Genomic DNA, 11,962 nt, shown 5'->3' with positions numbered 1-11,962 from the left:
AACTACCCTGAGCGGGATGTCGCACACCAGGTAACCCTCACACGGAAGCCATTATGTAAGTAATGCCACTATTCGGCATAAAATATCGCGCGTCTCGTTCTATTTTGCGAACGAAATCAATCACTATTCTATTCGGCTTTCGAAAAGCCATTCAAAACTTTGAGATGCTAGAAGGGCCAATCACATTACTTACCCGTAGGCCATTCCGGGATTCACAAACGCCGCGGAAGGGCCAATCAAATAACACACACGAGGCGGATCACATGAGTTGTGGTAGTCAAGTTCTAGGATTTTCGTTACGTAATTTATTCAGGTGTCATACATTTATGACTCATAACAATTCCACTATATCACGTGCATGTCAAATATCTTATTGCACTAAGCCACAATATTTAGAAAATATCTCAATTATATCTCATAACCACTTCCATTCTTTCACGTGCAAATATATTATTGCACTAAGCCATAATCCCGTGGGAAAATATCCACACATACTATACTATCTCATAGTAGCATCTCACATATAAAATAATGGAGTGTTTATACATTTATTTCTCCCAAAACTATTGCATTTAATATATATATCCCAACATATTATATAATGTCACAATATCAATGTCAAATCTTAATTAGATAATGACCACCAAATTTATACAAGCTTCCACAGCATTTTAGCATTTGATTTGTCCATACAATTTACAACATAAAATGTAGCACAATCAAACAGTCCACAGTCCACAATCAAAGCCCAATATATATACGTTTTACACACTACTCACGTCAAATCTTAATTAGATAATGACAAACAACGTTATATAATTTCCGACAATATTTTATTACTATATTTGTCCATATTCTTAAATATGAGAAAATTGGAAAAAGTCAACATTCCACAGTCAACGGTCAAATATCAAAGTCAACGGTCAAAGTCAAAGTCAACATGTCATGGTCAAAGTCAAACTGTCGTTTCCATGTTCGACAGGTTCAGGGTCATAGCCATGGTTCATGGCTAAGGTCAATATGCATGGCTCATGGGCTCATGACTAAGGTAACTGTTCGGACCCAACTGGCCAAGCCCAAACCTTAGAACCCAGAAGTCTAAACATTTAAAGACCCAATTAGATCTATTTTAAGTTATATGGACCGGCCCAAAACTAACTTGAAACTGGTCCAAAGAAAAGCAATTAGTTTTAGCCCCAAACAACTTAAACTAAATTGGTCCGAAACAAAGGATTTAATCTGGCCCAAACTAAACACAATCCGGGCCCAACCAAACATTGAAATTTCGGCCCAGCCACTAAACACAAAAGAACAAGTGGGTTTTGTTCCGGGCAGATGCTCCCAATCTAGTATTGCCTTGGCTTCTGAGCTAATGAATGAGCTTGAACTCAAAAGAAATGGAGGTAATATTGCTATAAAGATCGATATTTCCCAGGCCTACGATACAATGTCATGGGAATTTCTCTTTAAAGTCCTAACTGTTTTGGGCTTCTCACAAGGATGGATGCAATGCCTTCACTCTATTTTTCATTCGACACAAATCTCCATTATGGTAAATGGAGGACCGGTTGGTTTCTTTCATATGGAGAGAGGTTTGAAACAGGGGTGACCCTCTCTCCCTCTCCTCTTTGCAATTCTTTGAAGACGTTAAGCGAGAGGATTAAGCGACCTCACAAATGAAGGAAATGCTAAAGCCTATGGTATCTCGGAGAGGATGTCCAGCTCCTAGCCACTTGTTTTTTGCTGATGATATCATAATTTTCGCAAATGGCCATTTTAGAGGTATTCGGCACCTTAATTCCCTCCTTGAGAGATATCAAGAGTCCTCTGGCCAAGTCATGAATAAAGCAAAATGCAAGATTTTCTTTGGTGATTTCTCTAATCTCAGAAAGGCTCGAACTATGCAGGAACTTCACATCTCTGAGGGTTGTCTACCGGATAAATACCTTGGAGTCCTCTTAACCTGGGGAAGAGTCACGAATTCCATTATCTATCCCGCTCGGATAAGATAAAAAAAAAAAACTCTAGTTGGAAGGGTCGTATGTTGTCTTTCCAAGGAAGATGCATTTTGATCAAGTCCGTCATCAATAGTATTCCCATATACAATATGGCCATATACAAATGGCCATCTCGGTTGATCAAAGAAGCAGAGACATGTATCCGAAACTTTCTATGGACTCGGGATGCATCAAAAAAGCAACGACTGTCAGCTGGGAGAAAGTCTGCAAACCCTGCTCTGAAGGTGGACTTGGTATTAGGAGATTGAAGGACATCAACAAAGCCATGTTGATGAAGCTAGCCTGGAAGTTCTTAAGTGAAGCAGACGACTTTGCAACATTTATGCAGCATAAGTATAGAAACAATCGGGGTGACATCATTGAGTACTACAAAATGTCCTCCTCCGTCGGGGCATTAAAGGCGCACTTTCAGAGATTATTCCTAGAAGCCAATGGGTGGTGGCTAACGGTGAAAAGATTGATTTGTGGAGGGACAATTGGCTCCAATCAGCATCCATAAAATCGGTATTAAACCTTAACTCCTATAACTTAAGGGGATGCACTGCCAAGGTGAGTTCTTTCTGAATACAAATGTATGGGTCATCAGACGCCTCTCCGTCTATACTCTGCTACCGGGTCTAAACATGGCGGGGTTCTTGAGACATTTCACAACCTCTCGATTACTTGGTATGGTGCCCCATCTTAAAGGGATCTTTTCTTGCAAATCAGCCCATGAAACCATCGAAAGAAGGGAAATACTATCGCCGGGCATAAGGCTTGTGTGGAACTCACATTTACATCCAAGAGTGGCTGCTACAGCCTGGAAAATACTTAAGGGGTGTACGGCAACCGACGAAGTCATCCAGAAAAAAGGTGTTCATCTAGTTTCTATATGCCGACTATGTGGGAAGCATTGTGAAACCTTAAAGCACATCATGTGGGAATGCCAATTTTCTCGAGGCTTTGGAAGTGGATTTGCGCGGCTAAGTTTGAAGTGTACGGACCGCCGATCCTTCTCGAAGCGTCTAAAATTTCCAAGCTTTGGAGTGCCAGACTCAAACACTTATGGAATGCAGCTATCATGGGTGGCATGGTCGTTCTTTGGAAACACAGAAACCAGATCAACTTTGAGGGAAAGAAGCCAAACCTCATTGAATGTAAGCACTCGATACAGTATCACATCCTCACCACCTCTCATCCAAAAAAGCAAGCAACAATTCTTCTAACAGGGGATGTGGCTACAATCACGAGCATGGAACTTAATAAACAAGTGAGAGATCGCCCACAACAAAGCAATGTTCATGGGTGCCACCGAGCAAACCTGTTATGAAGTTAAATACCGACGGTTTGCCTTTGGCAATCCAGACCGTCCGGTATTGGGGTTACATTCAGAGATTCGGAAGGTGTTTTTTTTAAATTTGTCTTTATGCAAGAATATCGGGATTGGATCCAACTTTAGGGCGGAATGTCGGGCTATCATTGAAGGCATAGAGTCGGCTATTAGTAAGGGATGGTTTTAGGTTATGGGTTGAATCGATTACGAACCGGCAATCAAAGCCTACATTAGTGGGAGAGTGCCATGGGACTTGCAGCCGAGATGGAGGAATAGCTGTACCAAAATTCAGTCTATTTTGTTCACCTCGATTTTTAGAGAGGGCAACTTCTCTGCCGACGTCATAGCCAAAACTGGTGTAACCCTCCAGTTGAATGAAGTCCAAATTTTTGAGGGTAAACCACCGTGGTTACTACATTGGGAAGCTCCTTTCCAGATTTTCTTTAGATATGAGATGTGAAGTGAGGTATGAAGCCATGTAAAAGTTGTTTCAATGTACCTAGTTTGAGAATGGTTAGACTATATGTCCAAACCACACAATTTTGTAATGTTTTCTTTTTTATATAATTTCTACTTAACAAGCAAAAAAAAAACTAAACACAAAACCGGGCCCAACACAAATTAAATTAGACCAGCCCAAAGAAGCCAACAGGCTTTGGCCCAAGCCCAAGCCCAATTCGGTCATCTCCTTCCTCCAGCAGCCTCCACCACCACCAAAATCGGCCACCACCCCTCACTCCATCAAACTGATATTGGTGAGGATGAGAAACCCCACAACTTTAATAAAAGCTAAAATCTCTAATATCAGTAAATCAACACTCTTCTTCAAACTAGATCTAAAGTTTCGACCTCCATTAATGGCTTCTCCAAGCTCCCCACCGCCCTCACTCAACAGCCCCACTACCACCATTCATCAAACCCCCACTCACAATACCAAATAATAGTTCAAACAACGAAAATCACAAATAAAAAACCAAACCCTCAGTATCACAGTAATGGCGTTCGGCGCCATTAAAGCCTTCTCAAGCTCCAACAGCACACTCTAATTTCCATCTCGACGTCCTCACACACTCAAACATACCCCTTCAACCCATTATCGATCACGCCAACAAAACCAACCCAAAAAACAGTTCGACTAGTTTCTATCGAGGATGGGTGTCGCCATTAATGGCTTCTTGGAGCTTTCACAAAGACACTCACACCCTCCCCCGAATCTACACTCAATCATCACCCACAACCAAACAAAACAACAATTAGAGTTCAAAAAGTGGTAATCGCTCGATATCTCGGTCGAGCCTTGTCATTATTGATGCTCTGTCGAAGCTTCGACAGTTCAACATCAAATAGCCCAATAAACGCAACAGTCCAATAACTTAAACAAAAGATACCATAACATTATCTAGTTTAATCAATTAGACCATATCGCCGAATAACTACAGCGGAACAAACCAAAATGAATAGAAATAGTTGACCGTAGAATTTGTCGGTATACCAGAAAACTATAAATCCGGTGAAATAGCAACAATAGCTACTCACCTGTATTAACAGCTCAACAAATTTCCTCCGAGTCCGAGTCATCGCGCTCCACGCTCTAGCAAACCAGCCGCCTCCATTTTTAATATTTTTTATCCTTCCACAACCCTATTCTCTAGAACAATGTGTTTATATACTTTGGTCTGAAACCTAAGCCCAACACAGACTCGGGCCCAGAAACCAGGCCCACATATCCAAATCCAATCCAGCCGATTTTTAAATAAATAAATTAATAAATAAATAAATAAATACGTATTTTAAATACAGGCGTTACAACTTCATTCGGAACGATACTTGTCTTCGCAACTGTTTCATGAATTTCTTTGGTCTGCATTTCTACGTTTTAACCTCAAGGGCGAAAAATATCTGATTTCATCAATCTTTCGGACTTAAACACAAGTTTGCAATAACCGATAAAAAAATACTATCATACTGGTTCATACTATCGAAAATCATTGACCTTTGCTCTGTCATATTCTCTTTGATGTTCTCCATATTAGTCACGCTTTGATATTTTTCGAGCCCCTCCATTGGCGTGGTCCCCTGGCGATACCTTCGGCTTCCGTCGTCAAACTTGAACATCTTTGCTTCATCTACCAATTTCATCGGTTTAGTGTTGGACATAAATTTCTTTACCATCCTAATGGAATAGTAAAAGTCAACGGTCAACTTCTATCATTAATGATTCGTGGTTATCCTCCATGAGTAGTATTACCCGGACAAGACTTGCCGTGGTGGTTGGATTCTTTGCTCCTGCATTTTGTTTTGTCGTTTGTTTTCTTTCACCGACTTTGTGTTTCTTTTTGCACTATCTTTTGTAAGTATCACGGTTTTCGTTCTTTTCCCCGCCATTCTTTTCCCTCAGATATACCAAACCGTGGCGAGATATTACATCTCCCCACACTTTTACATATCTATGTTTTCTATGGTATATACATGTTCCTCTTTATGTTGAGAGTGTATTATATTTCGTCTGAGATGTTTTGTGCATTGTAGTCTCGTCCCTCGAGGCATCATACATTGTAATGTTGGTTGTCTCTCTTGGTCTCCGTTCGCCCGTTTTCTTGTGGAACATCTTCTTTTGTACAATTCGCTTTTTCTGCTTGGCAAGCTCAGCACTAGTTCTCGCTGTGTTAATTCCGTTCCATCTTCTTTTTCACTATCATTATCGCTGCCAAATATTGCATTTCTGATAATCTTATTCTTCTTCGCCATTTCACTATGTGTCTCCTTGGACCTATCGGGCTGTTGTTCGATACCCCCATAGTGTTGGAAATCAACAATATCATCAAAATAGCTCAGATCTACCAATCTTTTGTCAGAACATTCATGAAAGAAGAAACGAAGGTTGTTCTCCACTTCCTTGTCCAATTCAATGTCTGGTAGTGTACTCGTGTTTTCTGTTAGACACAAAATAACTCGTGTTAGTCAACAGTTTACTCGTAGTACAATTTTCAATACTTATGTTTTGGCTTACCTCGAAATTTGTTTGGCACTTTAAACTCTGTCGGATTCCACTTCCCTCGCAAGTGGTATAGAAATCTATCCCATCCGATGTATACTTTTGGGAACCCTTTAAATGTTCTGTTTGAATCCTTGAATTCAACTTCAAATTTTATGTACCCTTTCGTCAGTATGGCTTTCGGTCATTCATCAACGCCAAGATTTCTTGAGCCCCAAACCTTCCATAAATTCATTTTGTAAATGGTGCAACCATTCGTAAGATTAACCAGAACGATATTGGCAGTTGTCCCAGTGCAATTTACCACCACTCCAATAATTGTGCAATTTCTTTGTTCAACGGAATTGTATTCCTGCAATTTAATTGTGTGTAAGTCATTACTACTTCATCTTCTTCGACTTTCGTTTCAAATTAAATTACACTTCTTCCATCTCAAATTTCTCGAGTCCTAGTATTTTCTCAGATTTCCTTAAGCGACCATCAACGCGGTTTGGTAGTCATTTGATATCATCACTTCTTTCCACCTCACCAAGTCTGCGATCGTCATCGAGTTTTCTTCTCGAGTATTTTTCACCCGTATAGTACGGTCGTTTCTCCCTGAAAAAAACATAGTCAAATAGCTCAAAAACCGGATTCACTAGCTCCACAAGGGTGAACCGGGTCAGATCAAGGCAACACAGGTACGGTGCCCTTCTTTTGCTGGCGTCACCGTATCGTATCATGTGTAGTTACTTTCAGTTCCGAATGCACCAGCCCAAATTAGATAACAGCAGGTACGGTGCCCTTCTTTTGTTGGTCATTGCACCGTATCATGTTTGTTAGTTTCGGGTTTTGAATAGCAGCGCCATCAATTTCGTCATCTCAGTCCGTCTTCCACAGCAGTTCCTGATGAAGTTCAATACAAAAACCAATTTTACTATTTTGTGTCGCCACCACATGTTCCATACAGAAGACATCTTAAGGAAAGAGTTCCAACGTTCAAAGGCGGATAGAGGACAAAAAACAAAAACAACACAAAAACAACAATAACGAACAACAAGGTAGAAACATACCGTAAACATCAATATCAAGATGGGTTGAAAAGTGCCTGTTTGAAAAAACAACAACAACAACAACAACAACAACAACAAGGTAACGAGGAAGGTAGAAACAAAGAGTTTGGGTATTCCCCGGTAGCCCGACCATTTCCAGAAGAAAGAGTTTGGGTATTCCCCTGGTAGTCACCTTCTTATCATCCGCCTCTCCTCCGAAGTTATCCTTATTTCTTACCATCCGTTTCTCCGAGTCGCGAGATAAATCTAGCTCATACCACCCAAGCTCCCCACCTAGACATGTTGAATCTTCAGGGGCCAAGGGGTGTTTAGGATATCTCCTACTCCCGCAGGCTTGATGAGTGAGATGTCAAAACGAGATATATGAGAAGAGCTGATGGTGAGAGAACGTGCGATTGAGGCGGAACCGCCGGAGCGTTCTAAGCGGCAATAATCTGAAAGAGGACGAGTTTTCTGCGACTTCAAAACTTTTCTTAACCACGGCTGTTTTGATAAGCGCCAGCACTTATATAGGGTCAAGCTGTTTTTCAGTTCTGATGGGATTCTTTGCTAATCCAACTTCATCTCTAATCTCAATTCTTATCTCCTCCACATTCTTATCTCATCCGAACACTTTGAGTCCAATTAGTATTTAACTTCCTTTTATTACTATTATTACTAAAATTCCCCTACATTTAATTTTCAACGGTATAATCCAAGTATCGCTATTCCGTTGGCACGCATCGTCGAATTCAAATTTCGTATTATTACGTGACGCGTTCGGTACAGTTTTCGCCAATCGAATTTTTTTGCAATTTTATATATGTGCATATTTTATTTTTTTCTATGCATTTTCGGCCATCTCTTATTTAACTACATTGTGTCCCGTATACGTTAGTTTGACATTATTTCGTTCCCGATAATTCCACCGAATTTTTTTCGACAAATAATTTTCAAATTATTTCTTTTTCGCCGCGACACTTCGTTATACATTCCGGCTCATTTTTCTTTCTTCTTTGCCATATGAACTTTGTTCGCATGCCAAAGAGGGGCGATGTTTGACCCCCACCCTACGGCGAAGTCCATTGGTAGGAATCTCCACTTTATTCGTTTACTCGACAGGGCTAAAGCCCAATTCGCAATACCATGAATCAATGTACAAGCCTATTAACTCATGTGTCTAAGGCTGAACCTTAGCCACATGGCTTGCAACTAATGTACGTTAATTTATGTCCAGATTCGTTTCATATCAAAAGAGATAATTATCAGTTGAGAGTTATATTATATCACAATGACTCAAGCTACAAGAATACTTGAGATACAAGGATTCTCTACTCTACCTATATAAATACCAAACTATTTTTCATTCAGAACTAACGTTCCTGAGACTTGATCCCATTGATAATTTGGGTACGTAGGCAACCGCAAGGTACAGTCTCATCATTCCCCCGATCACCATCATTTTTCCAATTAATTTTCTACGTTCTTCATCTTTTTATCAACACTTGATGTTTTGATCATATCTAGTCGAAAAACCTCTCTATTGGCTCTCCCTTTGCCTTTCAGATTATATTTTGAATGTACCTTAGCTGTTTTGTAATTGACTTTGACATTGGTAGTACTCAGTTGTTATTTTCATGGCGCTTAATTACCCGATTTGAAATGCTCTGTTCCCCTATCTTGTTCTTATCTCTATTTGTTGTAATTATGGTATTGAATGTGGTGCCCCCATGTGTGCCTCAGGCACCTCCTCCACGAAGGGCTCGTCCCGCTTCGCAAGCTCTAGTAATCTATACACCCCGTTGGGGCAGCTCTTCCTGCCTCGAACTTTATCTGGATCTCTCATCCGCGAAGGGCTCCTCCCCCTCGCAGTCTCTCTAACAAATTGTCGGGGCCTTTTCTATGCCCCTATGTGCATTTTGGACCTCTCATCAGCGAAAGGCTCCTCCCACTTTGCGGAATCCAATAGGCCACAATGACCTTTGAGGGCAGCTCGTCCTGCCCCCAATTTGCTTTCGGCCCCTTGCCCGCGAAAGACTCCTTTCCCCAAGCGGTATCTAACGTGATTGTTTGAAGTATGTATGACAAGGTATATTCTCCCCTTAAAAGTGCTATTGTATTATATATTTACAAACAGCTCCAGTGTTTTGTCTTGGATCTCCATTACATTCAAGTGTAGAATTTTTTCAACATTCTCACATTCCACGGCTTTTCTATTACTTTTTTCCCCGGTCCGTAGTTTGTATGTGCCAGCCCCTCCCAGCTTGGGCCCAACTTTCCGTCGATCTCTTTCTTGGTACTGGGAGTCACTCGTCGCAGCACTTAATCCCCTATTCTGAACTATCGCGGCTTGACTATCTTGTTATACTGTCTTTGAAGGCGTCGATGATACTCCTCTAGTCTAATGTGTGCCACGTCCCTTCTCTCTTTTGCCAAATTCATATCGACTGCCAATATGCTTTTGTTCAAACCCGTTTCCACTACTTTTGTTCGCGTTGTGGCTGCCACCATTTTTGAGGGGATCACGGCCTCGACGCCATAAGCTAGAGAGAAGGGAGTTTCACCGGTGGATGTTCAAGGCGTGGTCCTGTAAGCCCAGAGGACGTGATTCAGTTCGTCTGCCCACGCACCTTTCTTATCCTATAGCTTTCTCTTGAGATTGTTCATAATAGTCTTATTAGAAGATTATGCTTGCCCGTTGCCTTCAGGATTGTATGGAGCCGAGAACCCTTGTTTCACCTTATACGCTTGTAAGAATGCTTGCACCTTTGATTCCGTGAACTGGGTTCCATTGTCCGCAATGATTGTATATGGCAATCCAAATCTACAGATGATGTTCTCCCATAAGAATTTAATCACTTGTGTTTCCTTCACCTGCTGCAGGGATATAGCCTCTACCCATTTGGTAAAATAGTCTGTGGCCACTAGCATGAACCTCCTCTTGCCGCTGGCCATGGGAAGCGGACCCACTATACCTATTGCCCACATTGCGAATGGCCACGTACTAGATACACTATGTAGTGGTTCTGCTGGTGCAAAGATCATCTGAGCAAATCTCTAACATTTATCACACCGCTTAACATATTTCACGGCATCCCTCTTCATGTGGGGCCAAAAGTGGCCCTGTGTTATCAATCGGTGCGCCGTGGTTCTACCCGCCAAATGGCTTCCACAATCTCTTTCATGTAACTCCGCCAGCACCTCTAAGGCTAGCCTCGGTCTGAGACATTTCAACAAAGGCCCGTTAAAGTTCTTTCGATATAACTCTCCTTCTAACTGAATGTACCTCCGAGAAGTTTGTTCCAATCTCCTTTTCTCCTTTTTATCCGTCACCAAGTCCCCAGATAAAAAGCTCTTGATATGATTCATCCAACTTTCCTCTTCCTCCTCGTCCTGACATATTCCACTTCCTCGGTACTGGGTTTTTCCAATCGCTTTATCTTTATCACTCTCTCCTCAGACCCGGGTATTGCTGCGGCCACATATGATAAGGCATCAGCATGTCTGTTCTCGCCGCGACCCAGATGCATGAACTTGATCTTTGTAAACCTGGTAGATCTCTTTTGTAACACTTTCAAATACTTTGCCATCCGCGAACACCACACGGCAAACCCTCCATTTGCCTGACACACTACCAGATTCGAGTTCGAATACACTGTCAACTCTTTTACGCCCCACATCCTCAACCATTCTCAAACCCGCTATCACCGCCTCATACTTTGATTCATTGTTGGATGTTGTGAATCCTAATTTCATGGTTAGTTCTATCCTGCTGTTATCTGGTGTAACCAATACCACCCCTATCCCACTGCATGCGTCCATGGTTGACCCGTTGGCGAACACTCTCCACCCATTTCTCTTGTCCCAAGGGTCTAACAAATCCTGCTCAATGGTTTTCTCCAGTTCCATGACCATCTCTTCTCCCCAAGTGGGATCCTCCACTGGGAACTCTGCTAGGAATTCTGCCATAACTTGTGCCTTCTCTGCCGTCCTGATTTGATATTGTATCTCGTATGAACTCAACATTACTGCCCACTTTAACATTCTCCCAGATTTTTCCGCTTTTAACGCTTGTTTTAAAGGCAGATTTGTTACTACCACTACCGAGTGTGCTTCGAAATACGATTTCAACTTCAAGGCAGAGAAAACCAATGCCAAAGCATACTTTTCTACTCTACTATATCGGGTCTCGTCATCCAACAATGTTTTACTTTGGAAATACACCGGCTTCTCTATCTTACCAACGATCCAGACCAGCACTGAACTAACTGCATATTTCATGACCCCCAGATATAAGTAAAGTTTTTCTCCATGTTCAGGTCGCGACAACAGAGAGGCCTTGCCCAGATAACTCTTCAATTCCTGAAACGCCTCCTCGCATTCTGTGGTCCATACGAAATCTGGAGTGTTTCTTAGCAACCGATACAGTGGCCTACACTTGTCCGATGACTTTGAGATGAATCTGTTCAAGGCCGCGACCCTTCCTGCAAGTCTTTGCACCTCTTTGACGCCTTGCGGCGATGACATATCCACCAAGGCTCTTATCTGCTCAGGGTTAGCCTCTATTCCCCGGTAAGTAACTATGTAACCCAAGAACTTTCCCGTG

Source organism: Coptis chinensis, chromosome 7 (assembly GCF_015680905.1).
Source record: "Coptis chinensis isolate HL-2020 chromosome 7, ASM1568090v1, whole genome shotgun sequence".
Lineage (NCBI taxonomy): Eukaryota > Viridiplantae > Streptophyta > Magnoliopsida > Ranunculales > Ranunculaceae > Coptis > Coptis chinensis.
The sequence above is the reverse complement of the archived record's forward strand: the minus strand, read 5'-3'. Positions refer to the sequence as shown.